This window comes from Trichosurus vulpecula, chromosome 9 (genome assembly GCF_011100635.1).
Source record: "Trichosurus vulpecula isolate mTriVul1 chromosome 9, mTriVul1.pri, whole genome shotgun sequence".
Taxonomy (NCBI): domain Eukaryota; kingdom Metazoa; phylum Chordata; class Mammalia; order Diprotodontia; family Phalangeridae; genus Trichosurus; species Trichosurus vulpecula.
In genome coordinates, this window is record NC_050581.1 from 117,352,258 (window position 1) to 117,379,892 (window position 27,635).

General features: G+C 40.6%; 1 protein-coding gene across 3 annotated transcripts in view; it reads right to left on the minus strand.

Annotated features, from left to right (window-relative positions):
- IP6K2 (inositol hexakisphosphate kinase 2) overlaps nt 1–18,644 on the minus strand; it is a 45,897-nt gene extending 27,253 nt beyond the window's left edge. The window contains exon 1 of one of the 3 annotated variants that reach the window (XM_036738088.1): nt 18,114–18,182. The gene's annotated coding sequence lies outside the window, so the exon portion shown is untranslated. Of the gene's footprint in view, nt 1–10,193; nt 10,258–18,113 lie in introns of those variants that run through there. The other 2 variants (XM_036738089.1, XM_036738090.1) reach the window with 2 other exon arrangements.
- Between the last annotated feature and the right edge of the window lie 8,991 nt (nt 18,645–27,635).

Here is a 27,635-nt window from a genome sequence, read left to right on the forward strand (position 1 = left end):
TTCTCTGGGATTCAGTTTCCTCATCCATAAAATGTGGGATAATTTCTAAAATCTTTTCCAGTTCAAAATCCCATGACCCAAAGCGTTCTGTGGTTTCAAGCTGTTCTACTCTTCTCAGCTACTTTATAACTTGCTATCTCTTCAAGGGCAGATACCTAGCTTCTGCTCTACTCCGACCCATCCACCCAAGCATTGAGCCTGTCCAGGGTAGAAAAGTGAGAATGGACCCAATGTTATCCTGACTCACTGCCCAATCCCTTTCCCAAAATTATTTTGATATGCCATCTAAGAAAGTACTAAATAAACAAAATTTTGTGCTTATAGAAGTACGAAGCCGCAAAATGAGGGAATCTAATTCTTTGTCAAAGTATAAACACCATAAATTTATACTGATAGCCTATGTGAAAAACTGAAAGCAAGAATCTAATGTTTACTCTACACTCTGTCCAGCACTATGGCAACAAGAAGATTTTGCAACATGGCTAGAGAGACAGGACAAACAAAAAAGCTAGACAAACGGAATTAAGTATAACAATGTGCTTTTAAACTATGCAACTACAATGAATTCTTAGGCACTATAAAGACAAGACAAAATGAGGAACAGCCTTCACCCTCAAGGGGTTTGCTTAAACTCTCCTAAAGACTCAGTGCTGAAAACATTGAGTATATTCTGTTTTATATCCCTTTATAGCACCTTTTAATAGTACTAGGTACATGGTAGGTGCTCAATAAATGCCTACTTATTGATCTGACTTTATTTACAACACAAACAATAAAACAAAGTATATAATAAATGGAAGAACCACAAATAAGAAAATAGTTTCCATGTCAAGGGAACAAAAAAGACAATTCGGTCTAGTGGAAAAGAATACTCATTATAAAGTCAGAAGACTTATGTTCAAATCCCAGATGTGCTACTTATTACAGCTAGTTAACCTTGGGTAAATTGCAACTCTCTTGGTCTCAGTTTCCTCATCTATAAAATCAGGTTGCTGGGCTACATAATCTACAATCTATTCTTTATGGAAGAATGGTCCTTGAAATGAGGACAGGGAGATAGGTGGAGACAGGCAGCACAGTGGACAGAGAGTTGGGTCTTGAGTCAAGAAGACCCAAGTTCAAATGTGGCCACAGACACTGACCAGCTGTGACCCTGGTCAAGTCACTTAACCTATTTGCCTGAGAGCTTAATAGCACCCACCTCCCAGGATTGTTGCAAAGACCAAATGAGGCAATAATGATAAAGCACTTAGCCCAGTGCCTGGCACATGTAAATATGAGTTTATTATTATTATTATTCTCATAAAGTTTTCTTCCAGATTCATTTTCATGAGTCTTTTGATTTCTTTCTGAAGTAAAGTAGTAACTCACACTTACAATATTTTAATCTCTGCAAAGCCCTTTTCTCACAATTCTGTGAGGTTAGTAGTATTCTCCCCAGCGCTCTCTTGATTACAAACTGCAGGCCTCTTTTTCACTGCACCACACTGGCTCCTCTCAAAATAAAAGTTCAGCTCTGAGGAAACAGCCCAACCCCAGCCACAATAACAAGGTACAGCTTAACACAAACAAGTCTCCCTGGTCATGCAGTTTATTATTCTCCCTGGGAGCAAGTCCTAACATTTTAAGATTAGAAGCACAGACTGCAGCAAATTCAAATGACCAGAATGTTGATTACCCAAAGTGGGTGGGCAAGGCTAGAGGGCAGGGGAGAAGGTGAGAATTGTCCCTCCTCTTACTCCTAACTATATAGTTTACCATTCCACCAGACGTATATAGATACAAACATATATATATATATATATATATATACATACATGTAAACACATAGAGAGAACACCAACTTTATCACTATGTAGTCTATTTCTAGTTTCTACCTCCCAGCAATTCCAAATATGATACCAGATTTTAAAGAACCACACCAGACAATTCCTCTCCTCCTTTTCCTGGTCTCCCTCCACAGCCTGCCTGCCCTCCCACTCCACTTTACATTCACTAAAACATTCAGCTTTATTTATTATATTCAACTCCCATGCTTGAAATTTCAGTCTTCAGCTTACTTTTGCTAATGGACGTTGATGAAAAGACTCAAAGGATATCCTTTGAATACATTTTCTCTCTTGGCAAATGCTTTGCCAACTAATGTGGCAGTTAAAACATTTATAGCTCCAATTGTCTTTGTTCATTGTGGAAAATAGTCAAATTAAGACCAGGACATTACTGATCATATTATATAATAAATCTGCTGCTTGTAATAAGCTTCTAACCTAGAATTATAGATTTGGTGAAAACCAATCTAAGCACTGTGAAGAGGTGACTTAACATTAACTGGTCTCATTTCCAGTTTCTATTTCCAATGCATCCTTTGAACTTACTCTATGCTATATTAATATTGCTAATGTACAAAAATGACCAGGTCATACATACACTTGCTCAAAAAAAACCTTTCATGGTTTTCTACAACCTACTGAATAAATTACAAATTTCGTAACCTGGCATTCAAGGCCTTCTATAATAAAATCCCAAGTTATTCATCATTTCTCCAAATGTGCCCCATGCTTACATGATTACATTTATTTGTTCACATAATATTCCCTCAACGTGGAAAGATATGAGAAGGCCTTACCTATTTTTGTCTAACTTTATCCTTTCATCCTTCAAAGGATTAGCCCAAAATGCTACTGTCATAACATTATCTCTGTCTTAAGTTCCTATGATACTTCGTTTTTATTTTTCTAATGGCACACATACTACCTTGTATTATGTATTATCTGCATATATGACTCATGTACTTTAATAGAATAGAAATTCTTTGAAGGTAGGCACCTTAATGTCATTCATCTCAGTATTTTCCATAATGTTCTGCACAGAGTAAATGTTTATTAAATTAATTCCACCAAACCAGACTTTTATAGAAAAGCCAAAGTCTTAGCCAAATGGACTTCCTGACACGAAGTATATTACTAAGAGCCATAATATTCTCTAGCCACAAAGTAAGACAGAAGTCGGGTTAAGTTTAGCCTATGGAGTAGAGTCTGTGTCCCCTGGGACTACATCAGTTATCGCCCTGACAGCTGGCAAGGCAGCTATGAAGAAGCAATTTGAGTGCTTCTTCCGTAAAGATGAAATTTTATTGCACAGAGAAGTTTAATCGATGTTTATGAACTGAAAGAAAGGAAAATGACTTCGAGAGGCCAATAACATAAGAAAAGCCTTTTGGAAGGAGGAAGGAAACAAGATCTGGAAACATCATGCAAATCAGTTGAAGGAACTAGGGTTGATTGGCCTTAGCTCTCTCTAAGTATTTTAAGTGCTATTATAAGGAAGATGGAACTGACTTGTTCCTCTTGGTCTCAAGGACAGAAATGGGAGCAAGAGGTGGAAGTGAAAGGGAGACCAATTTCACTTTAATGTAAGGAAACACTTGCTCACAATGAGAGCTACCCAAAGGGGAGTGGGTTATTATAGGGGACGATGCAAGGGAATTCTATTCTGATTCTCTTAAGTAAACTGAACTAGTTAAGTGGAGGCTGAGGTTCTGGCTCCCTTGAGAACAAAAGCACTTTACAGGTACTAACAACTTCCACCAGCTAGATGAAAAGTAAACAGAAGTGCAACCAACCAAAACCTATCTGATCTCCCAAATGGAAGCTCAAAGTGTGTATTTCCCTGTTCTGGAAAAGGATAGGTAAATAAGGAGGGTTTCAGCCAGGCCCAGCAAAACCTCTCTCCTCTGAATCATCTCAGGAGAGGAACCAATGCTAAACATATTGCCAAGGCCATGCTGAAACCTTCACATACATTTTTAATGTGTATAATGAATTATTTAATGCCTATGCTAAGTCACTTTCCTCCCCCAAGACTGTTTCAAGTCAATCCTGTATGAAGCCATCTCTTCCCAGGAGACAATCCTGGTTTTCTATGCAAATTCAAATTTCACAAGACAATAGTATAGGATCAAGAATTTAGAGGAAAAGGGACCTTAGAGATCATTAAGTCCAATCCCCTCATTTTACAAATAAGAAACTGAGGCCCATAGACATTTGAATTGCCCAAGGTCACACAGGCAATAAGTTGTAAAATTTTAAAAGAGCTATAGAAATGTGAGTTATTATTTCATAGAATCATAGGAATTTAAGAATATTTGTACTAGAAAACATCTTACTGATCATTCAACACTTCATTATACAGACAAGAATACTGGGGCCTAGAGATATTTTGCCCTGCATAGGGTCACAGAGTTAGCTAAGTAAGGGAGCCAGGATTGGAATCCCAACCTTCTGATGCCAAATCCTGTGCTGTACCATAGAAAAATAATTAAAAGCACCAATTTTTGTAACTTAACGACACTGGGCAGAAAAATTAAGTAATATAAATAAAGTATCTCAAAAGAAAGGTAAAATAGTATTAGTGGCTGGCATTTATAACTGCTAGGACTGTCCCACGACTCAATTGCATTTAAATAAATGAATTTCAGAGTTGGCAGACAGTACAAAATTTGGAAGGGTCCACGAAGATCTAATCCAACTCTCTCCCCAATTATATCTCTCACATACAAATGGTCAAGGGTGTGCCCCAAAGGAGCCCAGCAAAGGGAAAAGCCTTGTCTGCCGTCTTTAGTTAATGATTAGTTTTAAAGCCATCAGGGCAATTTTAATTTTTTGTTGTTGTTCAGACCAGGTTTCATCTCAACAACTGATCTATAATTTATAGTCTTAAAAGAACTACCTGAAATATCTTTGAGAGCTCAATTAAGTAGCTTGCCCCATCACTATATCTCTCATACCTCTACTTGTGTCAAAACCAGGATCTGTGAGGTTAGTATTATTCTAGGTCTTTCTGATTCAAAAGTAAGCCCTCTACCCACAATACCAAAGTGCCTCTTGCAACTGTAACTTAATCAAAACTAAAGGAAGGGATTCCTAAAAATGGAACTTGAAATTAAAGGGAGATCTCAGCATTATGCTAACCATCATCACTTAAGAAAAAAAAATTTACTCTTTTTAGAAGGCAAGTTATAAAAATAACCAATCACATTTACAAAGCCCTTTCCAGTTTACCAAGCAAATAAAATCCTTATGCACCCACATGGACAAGCTTTTCTAGCAAGTGCATAAGGCATTCTGGCTCACCCCCTGGATGACCCTGGTATATCTCATTCTTAAGAAGGTTAGTATTTGCCATTGCCAATGTGTCACTGATAATGCCCACCACAACCAATTCAGAAGCAGGAAATTCTTTCACCTGTGGGCTGTATATAGCAGGACAGCAAGCAGGCAGATGCCAAAGCCACTGTGATGAGACTGAAGTCATAATGCTGGCTCTGGAGTCTGTACTAATAGGTTAGCTGCCAACCAGTGATACTGGGGCTTCTGAAGGCCTTAGTCTCATCCTATGGAGAATCATTTGTCTGATGGCCAGTTGAACAGTATGGAGGAAAATGCATTCTTTGCCCATTATAATTTCTAGCTATATGCAGGAAGAATGGGGGAGAGGGAGAGATCTACTTCAAGGAAACCAATTAAGAGCATAAGGATTCAGGGCTAGAGGGACCTTAGAAGTCATGTATTCACAGGAGTCCTGTATTAGTCTTAAGAGTGATAAGACCTGGGGTTCAAGTCCTGGCTCAGCCACATTTCAAGGTAGATAACCTTGGGTAAGTAATTCCAGTAACTATCTGGGCTCTAGTGTTCAGTAAAATGAGGGGATTGGCTTAGATAATCAATCAACAGGCATTTATCAAGTACCAACTATGGGCCAGACACTGCACTAGGCACTGGGGGTACAAATCAAGAGTAAGCTGGTCAAAAAATTTAATTCTATTTATCTCTGTGGTCCCTTCTATGTCTAAAATTCTGCAATTTGCCCAAGATAACAGAGTTGGTTAGTAGCAGAACCAGAACTCAAACCTAGGTCTTCTCAGATTAAGACCAGTGATCTTTTCACTACACCATACACTTCCTGGAATCAGGAAGACCTGAGTTCAGATGTGACCTCAGACACTTACTAACTATGTGACTCTGGGCAAGTCACTTAACCTCTGTTTGCCTTCTACATAGCTCCTACCTCCCAGGACTGTTGTATGGATCAAATGAGATGATAACTGTAAAGCATTTAACGAAGCACCTGGCACATAGTTAAGTACTGTATAAATGTTAGCTACTATTATGACACCATGCTGCCTTCCTTAAGAACCAGGGTATGCATGCTGTACTAAATGTATACTCCAAGTATATCTCAAATTTCCCACTGTTAAAAGGTAATTTTCCAACAAAAAGAGCAAGGCTCAAGAAGTCAGTCACAGGAAGCTAGGTCCTAGGCCTAGCCACTAGATTACAAAACTGCCTAACAGTACATGGACATAGAAAAACAACAGGCCTCATCTTTGAACAAAATAACTCCTTAATAACCCAAGCAGAAGAAAAATCAATGGCTACCAATGTGGCTATTTGTACAGCCATCTATACTATAGAAATTCACTTCAGAAGTGGCTTTTTAACTTTCTCGGTCTTCAAAGGGAATAAAGAGCTGAGTGAATGAGCTATCTCTACATAAAATGTTTCTAGGTAGGTTCTAAGCTACAGCTCTCTTTAAAAAGAAAAAAGAAAGAAAGCTCTGTCAGTTCCAAAGGACTCATGATGAAAATTCTATTCACATCCAGACAAAGAACTGATGAAGTCTAAATGCAGATCTAAACATACTATTTGCACTTCAATTTTTTTGTTTTTTTTTTCCTTTTGGTCTTTCTTCTTTCACAACATGACTAATATGGAAATGTTTTACATGATTTCACATATGTAACCTATATCGAATTGCTTACTGTCTTAAGGGAGTGAGGGGGGAAGGGAGAAAAAAATCTGTAATTCAAATATTTTTAAAATGAATGTTAAAAATTATCTTTACTTGTAATTGGGAAAAATAAAATACTATTAAAATATATCTGTGCTGCTAAATGTAGGACACATCTTTTCTTCTCTCATTTAAATATTTAAGACTATTTTTTAACTAAACAATGAGGGGACTATTTCGAGAAATGTTTTAGAATAGAAGAGAAAGAAATTCTAAATGTAATATCCCCACCTCTGCCTACTGACTTCCCTGGCTTCCTTCAAGTCCTAGTTAAAATTCCATCTGTGTTGGTAAGCAAAATGGGCTCCTTAGCACTTAGTTCAACAAGTGCCCTTGAATAGTTTGGCTTTTGTTCCCTTTGAGTAATTCATTGAGCCTTACTAGGTGCTAAGCCCCAGGCCCAAACCGCTATTAGGTGTAAAACCTTAGTGGGTGTGGACTGGCAACTAAGGTGGGGCCCAAGGTGGGGCTAACTCCAGGGAGGGCCTAGTTTACATGTCTGGGAGTACAGAGGCTTTTAGACCACGTGGGTTTCAGTCCGCCTCTTTGTGACGATTCTAGGTCACATGGGTGAGTCGAATGTGTGACTCACCCCTGATGCTGAAAAAGATATAAAAACCAGGGGTTGGCTGTCTGTTCTTTGGAGCTCTTTGACACAGCAGTGGTGGCACGTGACTCTGGGCCAGCCCTTGTTCTGAGCTCCTGGGCTGAACCTAGATGTTGGTAACTACGAATTATATTGGGTCTGTCTGTTGATATTTGTAATTTATTTGTATTTTGTTCTGAAGTTCAGGGTGCTAGATTTTTCCCCTGAACTAAGTGAATACTGTCTGTATGCTGGATTAAAGTAAACTTGTCAACCCCTTCACCTTGCTTTCCTTAGTTAAGCAGATCAAAAGAACCTGTGCTGTTGGCAGCTTTCCGGGTGCTGGCTGTGGGTGGATCTTACACCCCCACAGAAGCTGCTAGCCAGATTATTGAAACACCATCTTCTACAGGAAGCCTTTCTTAATTTCTAGTGCCTTCCCTCTATAGATTATCTCAAATTTATTCTGTTTATTAGAGGTGTCAAACATTCAGCCCTTGGAGCATGCATCCAGCAACACTCCCAAGTGTTAGGAAATATTCAATAAAAAATAAAATTACAATAAAACATAATGTTAATTTGTGATTTTCTACATCAACATGTGGCCCAAGGGGAACCTTATGTACTATTGTTTCATGGCCCTGGTTCTATTTGAGCTTGTTTGCACATAGTTGTTTGCATATGGTCTCCCCATTAGACAGTGAGATCCTTTAGAGCAGAGACCTGTCTTTTGCCTTTTTTTGTGTACCCAGTGCTTAGAACAGTGTACATAGTAGGCACTTAATAAATTCCTACTGACAGGTAATTTGTGGCCTACCAAAATACATCACTGTATATTTCATTAATATCTGAAAGGCTCACTAAAACTTGCTTCTAAACTATATTCACCTTTAGTGGACAGTGACAGAAAAATCTCTGTTCAAAGGAAAAATCCTCTCCTTACAGTCTCAATAAACTACACGATGGAAAATTTTCAGTTCTGTAAGCACAGAGCAGAGATGCTTAGCTAAACCTGTGTTGCCTAGATACCAATGACATCTATTGCTAAGATTTCGGCATCAGCGCAGGAATATACTGACAAGTAGCTAAAGTAAGCTAGTGGGTGGTGATTTCCAGTTCTATTCCACTGTTACACAGGTACCAATTTGTCACATGCAAAGATTCAGAAGAACAAAATAATCTCATCCCATTTGTAAGTCTGATTTCAATTAAACCAATTTAAAATGTATGCTAGTTATTAATTTTAAATGTAACATGTTCTAGACCTTGATACAATCAGCATAATAATCCACAAATGAGTAAGAGGACCTCACCATCTTCAACAGGCGTTAACCTTTTCATGTCCTGGACCCCTTTGGCAGTCTGGTGAAGCTTATGGACCCTTTACAGAATAAAATTTGTCACTAACATAACTGAAGGAGATGCTAAATTTCTATTAGAGTTAAGTGAAAATAATGATGAAATTTTTTTTTTCCCATTCAAGTTCCTCTAACAGTAACAAAACAGGCTAGCCATACATCTACCTGCTTTATCCCTTGCCTGATGTTAATGATCAGAATCATCAAATAACATTCCCTTGTTTTTTTCTATCAAGATTCTCAAATAATTCTCACATGTGCAAGGGAAAGGCCTTGCTAGAAAACCTTGAAGGCAGCAATTTGCTCTACTGCAGCAGTTCTCAGACTCTTATTAATTTTATTTTTTATTTTTATTTTCAGTTCCAAATTCTCCCTCCTACATTCCCTCCCCAACCCACTGAAAAGGCAAGAAATAAGAAGCCTGTTATACATATGAGTTCTCAAACTTTTTAGTCTCATGATCCCTTTATACTCCTAAAAATTATTAAGGATCTTCCAAAGAGCTTTTGTTTATATTCATGACATTTAATAATATTTACTACATTAGAGATTAAAATGTTTTAGTATTATTATGAAAATAGCTTTGACATTGTGGACCCTTTGAGAGCACCTCGGAGACCCTCAGGAGTTCCCAGTCCACATTCTGAAAACCACAGTTCTACTGAACCAATTTCTCTCTCTAGTCAAACAATACACAATAGAGACTTGTACAATTCTCTACTTTTAGCAAATTGCATGACAATAAAGACATGGTTTAACAGTGGAATAGAAATAAAGATATTAGTTGTGAAAGCTTTCCAGCTCTCTTCTAATACCCTCATCAAGGGTATCTTTGCTGTGCATACAGATTAATTTTATTTTAAAAATTTCATGAAGTAAGCACATGGGTCAGTAGTTGTAATTCTATTGTCCTTTTTTGTGGTAATAAGGTTCAAGATTTTTTCCACATCTTCTTCTCCACCTTCATATACTCTGACAATCAATCCCCTCGATGTCTTCGAATTATGTCATCTCCAGCACACACTTTCTCCATTTAAATTTGGCCTGGTTGAGCTGCTTTTCCCATCTTTGTTTCCTTCAGTGCCATTTCTGCATCCTCTAGAAGTACCTTGGAACTCTGATATTTAAAGTCCAAATGCAGTGGACCCCCATTGCCCTTTCCGGTGAAAAAAGCTCAACTTCCCTCCCCTTGGAAGAGAAGCAGGGGCCTGAGGACAGAATGTTGCATATATTGTCAGATGTCATTGTTTTAGTTATTTTTGTTCAACTGTTTTTTCTTTTTTAGAAGGAAGGGCTTAATTCCAAGAGTGATGATGGTGGTATATTGCGAAATAACTGTGATGTAAAAATAGAATATAGAGCTAGACATACAGTCAAGAAGATATAGGTTCAAATCCTACCTTTGACACTTACTAGATGTGTGACCTTGGACAAGTCATTTGACCTCTGAGCCTATTTCTTCATCTGTAAAATGGAGATAATGCCTTGTAAGTATCTACCACAAAGAATTTTTGTGAGGTTTAAACAAGACAATATCTGTAAAGTGTTTTGCAGACTTTAGAGCACTATATAAAAGGCTATATATGATTATAATTATAAAAACTTCTGCTCTTTTTCCACTGTTTATCTGTTATTCTCCTTCAGGTTTCAAACTTCAATAACCTTAGAATTACTTTCCTTAGCTGGGTCTTCTGACAAACTTTCTACGAACCTGTTTTTTCCTGCACTGCTTCTCAATGTTATTTGAAACAACACTGTTCGCAATCTTTTGCCATCCTTCCCCACATCATTTTATAGATGGGTTTATGTTCTAAACTAGTGTTACCCCTGCCACTGCAGAGCTCCATAATCACTCACACATTACAAAGAATTATAAATGAGCTGTGTGAAGGACACCACCAGAGGAATGGGCAGAGAAAAGAGGACAACCAGGTCATATTGTAACAGAGGGCCAAAGGGTTGCTTGATTGGTATACTCTGGAATTCATGAAAAATCGAAGAAGACCCTAGGACATTAGACAGCCCATCACAGGATGGGAAGGCATAGATGGTAATCTGCATCACCGAAGAGAATACTTACATCAATGGCTTCACAACACAATTTGAATAAATATAACATCTAAATCAGGTTTCTGATAACATGCTATACAAAATTCACATGCTACTACATACATGCACATATATGCACATACAGATATCCACACACGCAACAAATAGCAACAAAACTTTATAATTATATAGAGTGAAAAGTAATCGAAGAAAACAGAAAATTATCCAGTATTTTGTTAAGCTTCATTGTAATTTTTTCATTCTCAAAGTAAACTGTTCTAATTTTGGTTTTTTGTCTGTTTTGTATTTTAGTTTTATTTTTTATTGTTTTGATTTTGTATTTTAATTTTGTTTTAATTTTGGTTTTTGTCTATTTCTGTATGTTTGTATTGTATCTTTGAGTGCTACATGTTTATAATTAAAAATCAGACTTCAACACTTCATTGGAGTCATAGCTCTAACATCAGTATTCCCTCCAATGGCAACAATTGTAATCTAATCACAGCTTTCCATCCTGTATGACTCTGGTTCATATTTTCCATAAAAAATCTACCCAATGCACCAGAAGCTTCATGTAGGTCTTTGTACAATTTGTGAATCACTCAGACTCTTTACTTTACTGCTCTACTGCTTTAACTTCATACATTTACATTTCCTAATTACATGTTTTATAATACTTTTTGTATGCAATCTCTGGTAATATGCTGTAGCCCTCTACCTGATATGTCCTTCCACTGACCTTTGGGTCATTTGAAATTTTGATGCTTCATAGATTTTAGTGTGTTCTATGATTCACAGTAATAGACCATGAAGAATAAAAAATGGGGTTTGTGTGAAGGAGTGATTCTCTAAGACTATATCAGCAGAGTGGAACCAACTGGCAGGTACTTCAAGTTTTGAATATCATCTCAGTGACAGTCTGCTGTCTAAGGAGCAGCCTAGTTTAGTAATGGAGAATCCAATCATCGGGTGATGAGTTGTATGGTCAGGGCTCATAATAATATGGTCCAAAATTAAAAAAAAAACATTCTGCTTATAAAATACATTCTGTGAATTCTGTATCAGTCAGAACAACAGTTAATCCAGTTAGAATGACAGTTAACAGTCTTAAAGTACCTTTAGCAGTCTAAAAAAAAAACAGAGGGAGACTACTTATAGTTTCATATTTTGCAGAATTTTCCAATACCAAAATGGACTGTCAAAACAAAATCTAACTTCTGGCCAAGATCAAAGTTTAAAAGTCAAAGCTGTCTAAAAGTCTAACAGTTGACTTTGTCCTGTGTGTCAAATTACAGACACTTGACTTTATTTTAATTAACAATTCACAGGACTATTAATAGGCTGCAAGCTGCTTGAGAGCAAAGAAGGAATCTTTTGCATCCTGAAATCTCCTTCAGAGTCTGGCACACTATGTTGAACATAGCAGGCACTTAGCTAAAATGAATGGAAGACAATGGTACATGGTTAAAATATTGTATTGCAAGCCAAAATGGTCCTGATGAGGTCTTTATGTTAAATAAATTTTAAGAAGTCTTTGAAACTTCCCAAACAGGAAGGAATGTGGAAGATTTTACTATTTTCCATTAATTTTGGTAGCTTGTTTTCTATAGAACTTAATTGATTTTACATTCATTTCTCTCCACTGGCTCTACATTTTGCTATTAAAAACATGCATGTTATATAAGCAACCAGTTCTATTTAATTTGAATTTCAGAAGCTAAATGTCATCAGTTTCCTTGACTCTATCCTGCTTGTCAAGGTGAGTACCATTTTGTTGTTAAAGCATTCAAAAGAGCATAAGGATGCAGGAGAAAGAAAATGTTAATTAAATGTGATATTAAACTAATCTTCCACCAAAACTATGCCTTTGGTGAAAGTAACTACAATTGAAGTAGATTTACCATTACTACTAGTTCCTTTTTCCTCTAACAAGTTCTTCATTTACCAAAACATTTAAAATCCTCTTCTGATGCCTGACTGTGACATGAAGTTGATCATGGGCTTCTTGTGAAATTGATGCCTGTAAAGCTTGAGTTTTGACAGATCTTATGAACCTGAAAACACTTATGTGGGTCCAGCAATTGAATGAATCATCTGTTCTGGTAGAACCAGCCCATTTAAAAGTGGAGAGGCAAAGGGAATCAGACAAACTGATCTCCAGGTAATGAACTGTTTTAATCACCACAACTTACAAAAACAGTCTACTAAAATACTCATCTCCAAAGTGGGGTTCATGTAATCCAAGGGTCATGACAGGAAAATATTAGAATTTCTATTTGTATTTATTTTTATCTTAAAAAATAAAGCTTTATTAGAATCAAAAATATTTGAAATTAAAAATCTGAAATATGGATCTAAATGCAAACAGAATACTAAAAAACCCTTGTCCTAAATGTATGCTGTGCTTTGAGATATTAGCTAATGAAGCCATCATAACTAGTAAGACATTTTAAAACTAAGCTATTGCCAAAAAATAGTGTCTCTTACAAAGACTCTCATATCTGTACCCTGTAAAAAAAATTAGAAACAAAATTTTCTAATCTGTTTAACATCTTTCAAACTAAGAATTTCAGTGGCTTTTGTACCTATTTGTTAAAAATGTAAAAATGCAACACCTTCCAAATCACTTGCAAAAATTGGTTGATATCAGATGGAAATTAACTATTAGAAATGCACCTTCAGATAATTGGTAAAATTGAAAATTAAGTTCTGTGATTTAAGAAAGTGAAGCCAATGACACTTCTTCCATTTGGATATATCCATTATGCTTGTGAGGTATTTGTTTTTCAACTGCAACAGCCACGAGCCAGGAATCACACTAAGAATTTATTAAGTACCTATCATGTACATAATAGGCATTGGGGACACAGGACAAGAGTAAAACAGTCTCTACCCTCAAGTAACTTACATTCTAAAGGAGATAAGTACAGGAAGAAAAATTGAACTCAGAATTACATCTTCCAATAGCTGAATTATGAAGTTTTAAGCCAAGATTTTTAAAAATGAAGAAACATAGCCATATGGCTCTCATGAAAATATTACTACTAATATTTTCATATTAGCAAAATGAGTTTTATACTATTAATGAATAAACAATTTTTAAGTTTGTCATCTTTATCTCATCCTTTAAAATTTGTTTTTAAATGTACCTAATAGTTTAATAGTATACTATATACTAAGCCATTCAAGGGATGCCAATGGAGTCCCTATCTATGAAATAATGAATGCTTTAAGTACAACAGTATACAAAAACCAAACATTTTGTACTCTTACTCATATCACGTATGTGCAATTATATTCTATTACAGTTATCTCTTCCATATGGAGGTAGTGAGGGGCAATCTGGAAAATCCTCATAAAATATTTGGGCCTTCTATTTGCACCAAAGAAGAAGTCTCAATTTTTTTTCTTTTTTTTTTAATGAGGTGTTTATAGTATCTCATTTTAAAATTTGGGTTCATATTATACAGCACTATGCATAAATTTTATACATTTCTGAGATTCTAAACTTTTTCTATGTCATCTGCTGGCCTTCAAGTGTTGTCTGCAGCTTCCGCAAAACTCCCAAAAAATTCTCATTTAATTTCTTATGCCAGCCCTTGATATATCGAAACCTCAATAGGTTAAGTCTCAATGTGTAAAGTCTCGATGTGGAAGGGATAACCATATAAGAAATTGGACTGAAACAGGAGGTACCATTACTATCACTGTTTTAATAAGTGCTTTAATGAAGGCTTTCCATACATTTATCAGGGAGTGAACTACTGTAAAGCCTGCTACCTACTACCTTTTTGTGACCTTGGCATATTACTTAACATTTGGATCTCAATGATCACCAAGATCCCACATAGTTTTAAAAATTATAACTTCATCTTGTACATTGTAATCTCATCTTGTACATTGTGCATATCTGCAAAACATTTCCTCACATTTTTGTAGCTATTTAAGATTTAAAATTCTGTCCCAAGACAACCCCCAGGGTAGGTTGTAGAAATTTTATTTTATCATTTTACAAATGAAAAACTGAGGCCCAAGTTTTAAAACACATAGTCAAAGAATTAGTGATTCCTAAGTCCAAATCACTGCAGAGGCACAGTGATGCATGCCTCTTTGATATATTTCATTGGAAAGTTATATTAACACCATGAAAAGAACACAAATATCAACATTTTTTAAATTAAGTCCTTAAGAAAGTCTTTTGTTATCTTTAAAGCAAGAGTCCATCAATTTGGTTTTTAAAAATATTTCAATAACTACTTCAATAGAACAGATTCCTTTGTAATCCTATGTATTACTTTATACATTTAAAAACATTATTCGGAGAAGGGATCCATAGATTCACCAGACTGCCAAAGGGATCCATGACACAAATACAAATTACATTAATGGGTTCCAATATTTCCACCTTCCAGTTTTCAAATGTAATCTGCAAACTTCCCCCACCCCTCATTGTTGGGGGGGGGGGATACAGGAGGACCTTTTTTTATTGTACTACCCTCTGGCACTGACTAGGTGACATCACAAAGCTGCCCCACAGAAAAGCTACCAAAATCCCCCCAAAACATCCATGAATAACAATTTACATTCACCTCAGATAAAAAAAAAATCTCCAAGCTTAAATCTGCCATAGCCCCCAAGCTTCACCAGCAGTAATAACCTCCACAAAAGAGATGAAGCTATAAAAATTGTTCAAAGATGTGTGGTAAAAATGACAGGATGTGTGATTTTAGAGGAGTTCATAGACAATTACAGTATTGGCCTTAGTTTCCTCCTCTGTCAAAAGGGGCTGGACTACCCAAGAAAGCCTCTAAAGTACTTTCCAGTTCTAATGAAGGCAACAAACAAATACAGAATAAAATAAAAATGAACTCAAAAATGTGCTATATCACAAAATATGAAGCCATGGATTTTAAAAAATAAGGATGCTCATACTGATGCTCGCACTAAAATATTATTAGTAATAATATTTTAACGAGAACAAAATGGGGTTTATATCATTAATGAATAAAATAAAAATTTTAAAATAGCTCATCTTTACCTAATCCATTTTAATTTAAATTTTACAATATAACTTAGTACAATATGAAGATACAGTTTTAAAATAAATAAATATGCATAATATTGAGGATGTATGCCAAAACTGATAAGGATGCAGTGTCTGGCACATAATAAGCACTTAATAAATGCATAAAATACATAGGTACTTTTCAGTTTTAACAGTCAGCGTATTTGTCAGCAAGAAGAGGCCTCACTTTCCACTCGACTTTCTGAAGCATAGTATCTCCTACTTATGGCACTTATTGTCTGTTAGAGCTGAGAGAAACCTTAAGAGATAATTTTGTCCAACTCCATCATTTTACAGACACAAAGGCTAAGGTCATCCTGCCCTAAATTATAATTAGTGTCATAAATGCCTTATTCTCCCACAATAAGCACTGTGAGGACAGGGTGTGGGCTTATTTATCTGACCAACCACAGGCGCCTTAAACTATGTGGGGGCTTAGAAAATGTACTAATGAAAGGAGGGGGGAATCTGTGAACTTTGAAAGCTTGTACACAACGAACCAGTTTATGAAGCTACTATCAAGTACAAAAAAAAATACAAATAGTCATGACGTTTTTATTCCTACCGCATGTTAAATTGAGGCTCTGTTCCAGAGATTAGGAAGCTGACCCTTAGGATCCAAAAATTCCATAATGAACTCTATCTGCTGCCCCTCAGGCCCTAGGGGAGCAGGCCCCAAGGGATTCATAAAGTCCCAGGTTCTTAAGGGCAAACATTGCTAAGTATGGCACCTTCCCATTCCAAAAATATGCCATTAAGTCACTGAATAAAAAAATGTATTAAGGTTTGCAAAGTAGAGGGCACCGTGCGCAGCAGTGAGGAAGACAGAAAGTCTGGATGTGGTTCCTGCCCTCATGGAGCTTACAATCCAAGAGGAGAATAAAACACAAGCACAAATAACTGTGACACCCCATAGTAAGGGGTAGCTGTATGACATAGGTACAAAGCACTACAGGGGGGAACAGAGGCGGAGTGTGATGATCAGTGAGTTCCATGCGGATGGATCGATCATCGGCCTAGCAGCGGAAGAATGAAGAGCTGCAGGAAGACAGCAGTAACAGGAAGGCCTATTAGGAGGCGACTGAAACTGTCCAGACGGATGGTTACGGGGTGGCAGATAAGAACAGAAAAGACAGAAGGTCGGACGTGGGATTTCCAAAGTCTGCTGGACAGGACCTGGTCCTGGGTGAATACGCGTAACTGGGCATGAGCCCTAAAGGGCGGCTAAGAGTCACCATCTCATTCTCAGCTTTCACAGGAGGGAGATGGAAAGCGCTGTCTTAGGGACGGCTGGGGCTGCGTCGCTGCACAGCCTCCCCCAGTTATGTTTGGGGTCATGGCACACACCCCGCTTTGGCAGTCTGCTGAAACCTAGGCACCCCCTCGTGAAATAAAGCTACTATTGGTCAAGCGCGTACTACAGTGCCTGGCACATAGTAGGCGCTTCATGAATGCTTGTGGCCCCACCCATATTGTTGCCTGTATTCACAATGGAAGGGCACGTAAAGTTCAGTTAGAGGTGAGTGAAAATAAATTTTTTCCCCATCCAAGTTCACGGACCCCCTGACGTCCAGCCACAGACCCGCCGGGGGCTGACGTCTGTTTTCACCCCAACGTGGGGATGCAGACGAATCGCCACGGCAACAAGATTTGGGGTCCCCAGCCTCCTGCCTCCATAGATGAGCAAACGAGGCCCAGCGACAAGACAAGGCTCAGGCAGGGCTCAAGCCCCTAGTCCGGCGCTCCTCCCACTTTACCCCGTTAGGTGTGGGAGGGACGGGCGTAGAGTGAGTGGCACCGAGGGGAAGCCCTGGGAGGACGGGGGACCGGCCGGCCGGCTCAAGGCTCCCCTGCCCCCGCCGGCCTCTCCCCAGCAGCCCGGGCCGCGGTGGCGTGGGAGGGGGCGGGGGGGGGGCGGGTCGAGGCGGAGGGAGGGGGAGGAGGGGGCAGAGCGAGCGGGCCCCAGGAGCAGCCGGCTAGGGAGTGGGGAGGGAGGGAACGCCGCGCCAAGCCCAGCCGTGCCGGCCCGGGGCGGGGCCGATAGGGCCAGGCCGGGGGCGGCTTCCGGGGGGGTGGTGAGGGGCGCCGGGTACCTTCGAAGGCTCTGGGCTGGGACCGAAACGGGGGGGAGGAGGATTAGATGTGGGGAGGACTGGCAGCCGGCCCGGCGGGAAGAGCGAGGAGGCGGCGAAGGACGTTACATTACCTGCGGCTCAGGCCCGTGCGGTCCCCGGTGGCGGCTCCGGCTCTATTGTTTCTCCGGAGCCAAGATGGCGGCCACCGCCGCCGCGGGCTCCCCCCGCCGGGTACCCTCGCTCTCAGCGAAGGACCTCATTGGCTCTGGGCGGGAGAGACGCTCGCTGATTGGATAGCCCAAAATACGCTGTTGCTAAGGTGCCTGGCGACCCGGCTGGGAGGCTTCGAGGCCGAGGAAGGGAAACTCAAGTGGAGGGGGAGGGGGAGACCGAGGCTATGCCTAGGGGCTTCTAAGGATCCTAGGGCCCGAAGTCGTGTGACATCATCTTGTTGCCCCGCTGAATAAAACATATCCCATTTCCACTCAGTTTCCTCCAGCACCCCGCCCCTTACATTATCTCACCAGATCCCTGCTGAACACCGAGTACCCCTTCCCTCAAAAGATCTCCCCTACTCTGCCGCTGAACCTCACACACTTCAGTGTCCCCCATCCCCCAGTTAACACCAGACATCCCATCCTCCATAGCCCCCCTTCTCTCCCGCTGAATGACACATTCCCATCCCCCAATGTCCTCCGTCCCCCAGTGCGCTCCATATACGTCATCCTCCATATTGTCTCCCCATCCTCTGTCGCCACCGATCCACCCACTACCATCACTCACAGCATCCTCCAGCTCCCCATCCCCCACACAGCTTCCCATCCCCCTTCTCCCCAGTGAACACCAAAACTCCTGTCCTTCCACAGTTTGACCTGTCCTAGTTACAGTGTTCTTTCATTAAACATTACACGCTCTGCAATACTGAGCCTCGGAGACCAATCACTGTCACTCATCACTATTGATTTGCGCAGTCCTGAATTGCGGGAAGCAGGCAGGGACAGTGAAGAGAGCCCTGGCCAGGAAGCCAGGAGCCCTGAGCCCTAATTCTAATTAGCAGGACAGGTGGACTTTAGTGCCCTCGACCACTGACCAGACCCAAAGAGAAGGGCATCGATTAATGTGGGCAGGAAGGGTTTTCTGGGTAGAGTGCCTCAGGTCCTTGGTCCCCTTATCTGTACCTTTTGTGTGAATAAAGGCATGGATGATTTCCTTATCATATTTACTTATACAGAGCTAGGGGGGACAGCCAACAAGTTCAATGGCAGAATCAGGATTCAAAAAGATTTTACCAGAATAGAACAAGGGATCAGATCAAATAAGCTCAATTTAATAGGAAATCCTCTTGCCTCCGCCCACTTCTACACTCCAGAAGAAAAATAGAAATTAAAAGAGAAAATGAAAATTTTTAAAAGAGGGCTGGGAGGGAGATGAGGCACTGAAAAGAGAAGAGAGGGTCTGTCAGCTCTATTTAATTGGCTGAGTTGGAAAGTGTCAAAGTAAAAGAAACCTTCCTAAAGAATGAGAGCTGTTCCAAAGTAGAATGAGTTGTTAGATAACAATCAGTTTCCTGTCATTCGAAGTACTTGGTCAATAAACATTTATTCGGCACCTACTATGTGTCAGGCGCTTAGACAAGAGTTTATCTCAAGTCAACCAAATCATCTTGAGGTCAGCCCAATTGCTATAAACCAATCAGGGTTTGGTTTTTGTCCTTCTGACAAAACAGTGGCTCGCCAATAGTCATCAGTCAGGAAAACATGGTTCCAAGTCCCTCTTCTAAGACATACTGGCAAATTCTGGTTGCATGACCCTGGGAAAGTCACTTACCTCTCAGTTCTCTAGGTCATTCTCTCCAAGACCATAAATTAGAGAACAGTTGCCCATCTGCATTGCTAGAAAGGGTTTCCACACCAGGAGCAATGAAACCATACATCTGCTCCACGCCCCCCCCCCAAAATACCACCTCATATTTTGTTAGGGCTGGAGGAAAGTGCTTAAGCAATTATTCCTAAACAAAAAGCTTACCACCCAGAAAATTCATCAAATTGAATCCCTCAAGTCAACTCTCTTGATCAACTCTTCTTGCAACTGTTTGACACAAATACTGTATTCCTCTTTTAGATTATAAACTCCTTCTAGGTAGGGTTTGTGCTATTTTCTACAATTTTCCATTTTCCCTAGCACTGAGCTTGGGACCTTGCATAGTAGGCACTTAATCTTTGTTGAACAAACACTATGAAATGGCAGCCAAAGTGTCCAGAAAGAGGGAGGTAATAGCAGCACAATTCCCTTCCTGGCTCAGACCACATTCGGAGTGTTCTGTTCAGTCTTGGGCTTCACATTTTAAGAAGGATGTGACCAGCTGTAGAACATCCAAACTAGTGAGAGCTGGACACAATGATACTTTGAAGGAATTAGGGATGTTTTGACCAGAAAGAAAAGGCGTTAGAAGTATGATTTGTCTTCAGATATTTGACATTTTCACAAGGGGAGGAAGGAGTAGGCTTGGTTTTCTAAGCCTCAAAGGGCAGAACTAGAAAGAATGGAAGAAAGTAGCCTAGAGGCAGATTTGGGCAGAGATGAGGAAGGCAGAGATGTCCAGGCAGAGGGGACACCCAGAGAAAATGCCCAGAGCTCAGAAATGGAGTGTCTCCTTCTTGGAACAGGAAGAAGGCCAATGTTACAATGTACTCTGGCTGGGAGTAAGGTGTAAGAAAACTGAAAAGGTAGGACAGGACTACATTATGAAGTGGTTTGAAGGTCAAAGAGAAGATTTTGTATTTGGAGACAACAGGGAACCACTCTACTTTATTGAATGGGTGGGGGGAGGCATGGTTAGACCTGAGGTTTGGGAAAATTACTTTGGTAGCTGGATGGATTGGAGTAGTAGGATGGATTGGAGTTAGGAGAGACTCATAGCAGATAGAACCACCAGGCTATTGAAATGGTCCAGGTATGAGTAATGAGGACCTATACCAGAGTGGTGGTAGTGTCAAAAGACAGAAGGGGGCATATTCAAGAGATTTTACAAAAGTGATAAGAGATATTGCCAAGGTGAAAGGCCTTGGCAACAGATTGGATGTGGGAGGTGAGAGATAGTGAGAAGTCCAGGATGACACCTAGGTTGGGAGCCTGAAGGACTGGGAGGATGATGTTGCCCTCTAAATAGGAAAGGTAAGAGGGAGAAGAATTTAGGAGGGAAGATAATGAGCTTGGTTTTGGTCATGTTGGGTTTAAAAAGTCTAGTTCAAGATGTCTGAGAGGCAGTTGGAGATGCGAGATTAGAGGTTAGCAGAGAGGTTGGAAAAAGGTAGATAGATTGGAGAATCTTCAGCATAGAAATGGTAATTACATCCATGGGAACTGATGAGATCACCAAATGAAGTAGTATAAAGGGAGAAGAGAAGAGGGCCTATGACAGAGCCCTGTGGGACACCTACAGTTAGGGGGCATCATCTGGACGAAGATCCAGCGAAAGGGATTAAGGAGAGTGATCAGATATGTAGGAGGAAAAGCAAAAGAGAGCAGTGTCATGAAAACCTTGAGAGAAGAGAGTATCAAGAAGAGGGTGATCCATACTGTCAACAGCTGCAGAAAAGTCAAGGAGAATGAAGGTCAAGAAAAGGTCAGTGGATTTGGAAATTATGACATAATTAGTAGTTTTGGGGAGAGCAGTCTCAGGGTGGAATGATGAGGTTAGAAGCTAGATTGTAAGGAGTAAAGAGAGTCAGAGGAGAAAATGTGGAGATACCTGTAGACTGCCTTTTAAAGGAGATTAGCCACAAAAGGAAGGATCAAGTGACTGTTTTTTCAAGATGGCAAAAACATAAGCATGTTTGTAGGCAGTAGGGAAGGAACCAGCAGACAGGGAGAGACTAAAAATAAATGATATAGTAGGGACGACAGAGGGAGCAATCTGTTGGTGGAGAAGAGATGGAATGGGATCGATTGAGTAGTTAGAGCAATTAACCTTGGTAAGGCTACCTCCTCACATGAGACAGGGATGAAAGAGAGAGTGGCAGAAGGCACCTCAGCGCTATGAGATGACAAAGAGGGAAGAAGAGGCAGCTCACCACACTTGTAAGCAAGAGGCTAAAAAAAAAACCACTTGTTAGGAATGTTGTAGAGGGGATTCAGTTCAACAGTCTACTATATGTGAAGTACTATACTTAGATGCTGAGGATACAAGATAATCCCTGCCATCCAGAAGCTTCTTACCGAGGTGTAACCTCAAACCTCAAAGTCAACTTGTATGGAACCCTCCTCGTTGCTGGAGACTGATTATGCAATGCTTTCCCTCCTGGCTGAGCGCAGAGTTGTTGAGAGTTAGAGAGAAGAGAGATCCTTATCTTCTGGCTTCCAGCTTCCAGAGAAAAGACTCACCATTCTATGCTCTCTTCAGGTCCCTAGGATAAAGCCTCTGGGGAAAAGCTGACGTGTGGAAGAGACAGAACTTTGATCATGTCCCTGTTCCCAGTTTATTAGACTATACTTGAGGGAATTTCCCCTTGGGTGATATCTTAGTGTCTTAGTGTTCTCTCTCATTCACTTATCTTGCTCCCAGTGGGAGAGCCCATGCATTCTTGAGAATTATCTGGTATATATTCTCCAATGTACACTTTCTCTGCTTTCTGTTTGCTATCCATTTTGATAAATAAATTTTATGCTATTTACTGTTTGTTCATTGTGCAGCTGGCATTTGGTGGAAAGGGAGTAAAACCTTGGATATATAGCTTGAGGCTTACTGTTCCCATTAAGGGACAACAATCAGGAATACAGTTTGAACCAAAAAATTACTTCCCCTAGACTATCAATATTTAAGGGAGCGCATAGAATTCTAGCCTGGTACTTCTTCTCTCTGAGGAGAGCAGAATAACCATTCTCTGGCCTCAACCTCCTGGAGGGAATCAAAGTCTCCCTTGGACAAGTGGGGTGGGGGAGGGGGAGAGAGGATGGGAGTTGGGGAGAGGAGGCTCTAGAGATATCTAGAGACAAGAGCTTCCCTTGGAGCCACATCTAAATAGACCCATGTCTATTTATATAATGTACATAGGCACCACCACCGTAACACATCCTACATAAGTATGAGTTGAACTACTGTATTTTCTGAAGTCTCTTCCAGTTCTGTAAATTCTCCTAGTCTCAGTTTCTTCATCTGAAAAATAAAGGGATTAGACTAGTATGTGCTCTATAAGATTTTTTACAGCCCCTAAATTCTGTAGGCACTGACAGGGCAGGGAAGAAAGGATAAGAGTAATGACTCCAAATTTGGGGACAGTTTAATTCAACAAATATTTGCTAAATACCTATTTAATAAGAATAGTGTGCTAGCAAAAACAAAACAGTCCCTAAGTTTAAGGAGTTGGTATTCTACAGGGGGATATATGTACCTAAATAAATACAAGGAGGGAGTGATCATTAAGGTGGGTGGGGAGAAGAATTAGGCTTCATGAAGGGAAGATATAATACTGAAAAATGAAGATGGGGCTTCCAAAGTAGAGATGAGGGAGAAATTTGAGATGTGATAAAATACTGATTGGAGAGATCCAACAGAAAGTTGGAGATATGAAAGAAGATTCAGGAGAGGTTAGGGTTCTCTATGTATAGATTCGAGAATCATCTTCATAGAGATTATAACCGAGCCCTATAATTTAGATCAATAGGAAGGGAAGAGGATTCAGGACAGAGTAATGTGAATAGAAACCAAACAGGTTAAGGACTTATAAAATCCAATGGGTTTAGCAGCTGGTAGCCTTGGAGAGAGCCGATTTTAATTGAGGGATGGGGTCACAAGCCAGATTGTAAAAGAGTTAAGAATGAGTCAATGGATAGGAAGAGTAGGTTCATTAACCATGAAAGAGAAGAAAGATAAAAGATGATAGTTTGAGGTAGGGCTTTTGTTTTGTTTTAATATGAAGGAGACCTCAGCATGTCTGTACATAGCAGGGAAGGAGCCAGTAGATGGGGAGAAATTGAATATGAGAAAGATGGAATGAACAAAAGATGGGGCAAATACCAAGGAAGAATCAGAGGGGATGGTATTAAAGACACAAAGGTTGTCCTTGAAAAGAAGAGCCACCATTTCCTCAGAGAATGAATTGGTTTAATGTGGTAGAAAATACTTGGTCTCTGGTTTTCCACAGTTGTCAATCTCCAATCTAAGGGAGATCTGCCTTCCCAGGTCTTTGACCAGTTCTTCTCCGGTCATGGGCTTCTATCCAATTCTATCCACCCACAGTTGACCTGCAAAGCTATCAGGAGGAGTGCTGGGGAAAGAGTAGCAACTGCAATTATCCCCAACTCCTCTCTATCAAGATTCAAGAATCCCAGGTAACTATAGAAAGACACTCAAAAAAGGGTATTTGGATTCAGGAATATTCAGGGGGAAGTTTTATTTTGACCCCACAGGCAAAAAATGAAAGGGATTCTGGATGGCATCTCCAGCCTGGGGATCCACCTGCATACACCTGACACAGAGGCAGCTTCCTGCCTACGCTATCCTACTACAATCCCAGGAAAGGAGAGTCACCATGAATCAGAGTGAGATCATGATTCTAACGTCAGAAATAGTTACTTCACACGTATCAGGTCTATGTGATGAGGTAGTCAGGTTCCACCCCAGCCTCTCTCTTTTGGACTTAACTTTGCTGACCACTTCCTTCCTGCCCATTGCTCTGACAAAACCAGAGGACCCTCCCTTTCCCTCTTTGCTGCTGTCTCAACTGGGATTCCTAGGTTCTTAGTAATAACATGAATAGTTGTTTCTATTTCTATAGTGAATTAAAGTTTACCAAGAGTTTTCATTCACGTCAATTCATTTCACCAGACTCTTGAGTGCTGGTCATATGAAAGGCCCTTTGCTCAGCACAGTTCCAAACTTCAAGAAGTTCATAGTTTCCCAGAAACGGGCAGGGTTTGAAAGGTCGGCACAGATAAGTAGGACCATATTCTGACAGTGGCAAAGGAGAGATATACAGACCAAAGTTCTATGTCAGGGGAATTAAGAAAGTTGTCTTACAAGAGATGATTCCTGAGCAGAACTTTTAAGGAACAAAAGCATTTTGACAAGGAGCGTACATTTTAAGACTGAGATTCTAAGACTGGTATGACTTATTTAGATGCCCTGAGATTGGTAGTCAAGTGCATGGAAGAGACAGGAGTTAGGCTTAGTTGGTAGTGAACTCTCAGGAAGGGTATTGTGGAGGGCCTTTATCACATTTGATCCTTTACTTGAGTTAGATAAAGATTTGGGTAGGGCTTGAGATCCAAGTCACCTCCTCAAGCCCTTGCACTTCTCATCTGTGGGGCTCCGGGAAAATTATGTCCACTCTGAGCCTCAGTTTCCCAAACTGTAAAATGGGGCTAAGGTGGTAGAAAATACCTGGTTTCTGGTTTTCCACAGTTGCCAACCTCCAGCCTAAGGGAGATCTGCTTTCCCAGGTCTTTGACCAGCTCTTCTCTGATCATTGGAGTCTATCCATTTGCCCTTTCTGTGCCTCAATTTGTCCCTCAGTCACCTACAATTGACCTACAAAGCTATCGGGGGTGGTGCTGGGGAAAGAGTAGCAACTGTAATTATCCCCAATTCCTCTCTATCAAGATTCAAGAATCCCGGGTAACTATGGAAAGACACTCACAAGGTGTATTTGGGTGCAGGAATACACCACCTACCTCCAGGGATTCTCAGCCCAGAAAAGGGCTTGACAACATTAAAGATGTGTTGAAATGGAAATTGTTATTATCCGCATTGAGCAGAAACCGAGGCAGGTCCCGGGAAACTAAAGGTTACACCCTTGAAAGAGCTAAGCAGGGTTCTTTCCATCATAGCTCCCAGTCGGCCTCACATTCCTGCTTTGACCTTCCTGGGACCAGCAATAGCAAGAGGAGAAGGGGGCTGCCGAGGGAGATGGCGAGGAGCGTGGAGGGCGCTGGATGGACATGAAAGGGCGGCTGAACTGCCGTGCACTAGACCCAGCCACTGCAGAACTCCCCACCACCACCGCCATCACCTCTCTCCTTCCCCGCCCCCGCCCAGTCTAGCTATTTTTAGTCTCCAGCCTCCTGCGGGATCAGAGTCCGAGACCCAGCTGGACTGCGGGGTAGGGAGAGATGCTTGGGAGGGAGAGTGTTCCGAGCCTCCGCCTCCAGGATGCTCCTCAGCTCTTCCCCCCTCCCTCCCGCGGCCCCGCCCGGGACGTGCAGGTCTGGGGCGGAGTCGGAGCCGGGAACATCGAGTCCTCCGCTGTGTCCCTGAGGGGGCGGCCCCCTCCCCTCCCTGCCCTGCTGTTCTCGCTGCAGGCCTCGGCTGTTCCCAAAGCTCTGTTTCCTGTTGAACCAGCTCGCAGTCTCCGCCCTCCCCAGTCCTTTGGGGAGCAGAAGGAAACAACAGCATCTGAATAAATTGTAGTATGTGATTGTGATCGAGTACTATTGTGCTATAAGAAATGATGAGGGGGATGGTGTCAGAAAAACATGAGAAGATCTATACGAACTGATGCAGAGTAAAATGAGCAGAACCAGGTAGTCATTGTACACAGTAAGGACAATATTCTGATGATGATCGCCTGGGAAAGACATAGCTACCCTGATCAATACAATTTTCCAAGACAGTTCCAAAGGACTCAGGATGAAAAATTTCATTCACTTCCAGGAGAAAACTGATGAACTGAGTGCAAAGTGAAGTATAATTTTTTTCACTTTATTTTTCATGCTTTTTTTGAGACATAGCTAAAATGGAAATGTTCTTGCATGATTTCACACGTATGAATGATATCCTATTGCTTGCCTTCTCAATAGACAGGGGAGAGCTGGAAAGAGAGTAAGAATTTAGAACTCAAAAAAAATTTTTTTAAAGAATGTAAAAAAAAATTTAGAAAAGAACAGCATCTCCTTCAGTACGGGTCTGCCCTCTGTCTTGTGAATGTGCATGGGTGTCCTGTAGCCACTCCCCTCCCCCCATCCCGAGGCAATTCATTTAAATTCCACAAGTAGTATGCAAGGCATAGCAGGGACCATGTGGGGTTACAAACACACCAACAAAATAGACCCTGCCCCCAAGAAGCGTAAGTCTTACTACGGGAGATTTTAAGTGCTCACTGATTAGTAAATGCAACAATACAATTGAACATAATTTAAGGAGGGGGAGGGGAAGCAACGGATAGCAATAACTACTAGGTGGATCAGGGGAAGAATGCAAAAGAAGGGGCACCTATATAGAGCTGGTGAATGAGGATAAGGATTCCAAAAAGCAGAACTGAGAGGGAGTGGGATCTAGGTGTTGGCCTTAGACTAGGCAGACACCTACAGGAGAGAGGGAATGCAAAGTGGGGGTCGGGGATAGAGAACAGAAGCTCTACAAAGAGAAAATGAGATATAGCAGGAAAAACCTGCCACCAATTAGAGCTATGCAGAAGTGAAAACAGGTTGCCTTGGGAGACCTTCTTCACCCAAGCTCCTTCAGGCAAAAGCTAGATGACAACTTTGGGAGACTGATATAAAAGTGTCCTTGTTCAGGTATGGGTTGGATTGATTGTCTGACTTCTCTTCTAACTCTGAGATTCTGAGAGATTCCAGCTGGAGCTATAGAGGTTAGAGTCATATGTCTAACTGAAGTGATAATTAAACCCTGAGAGAAAGAAATGAAGAGGGCCTGG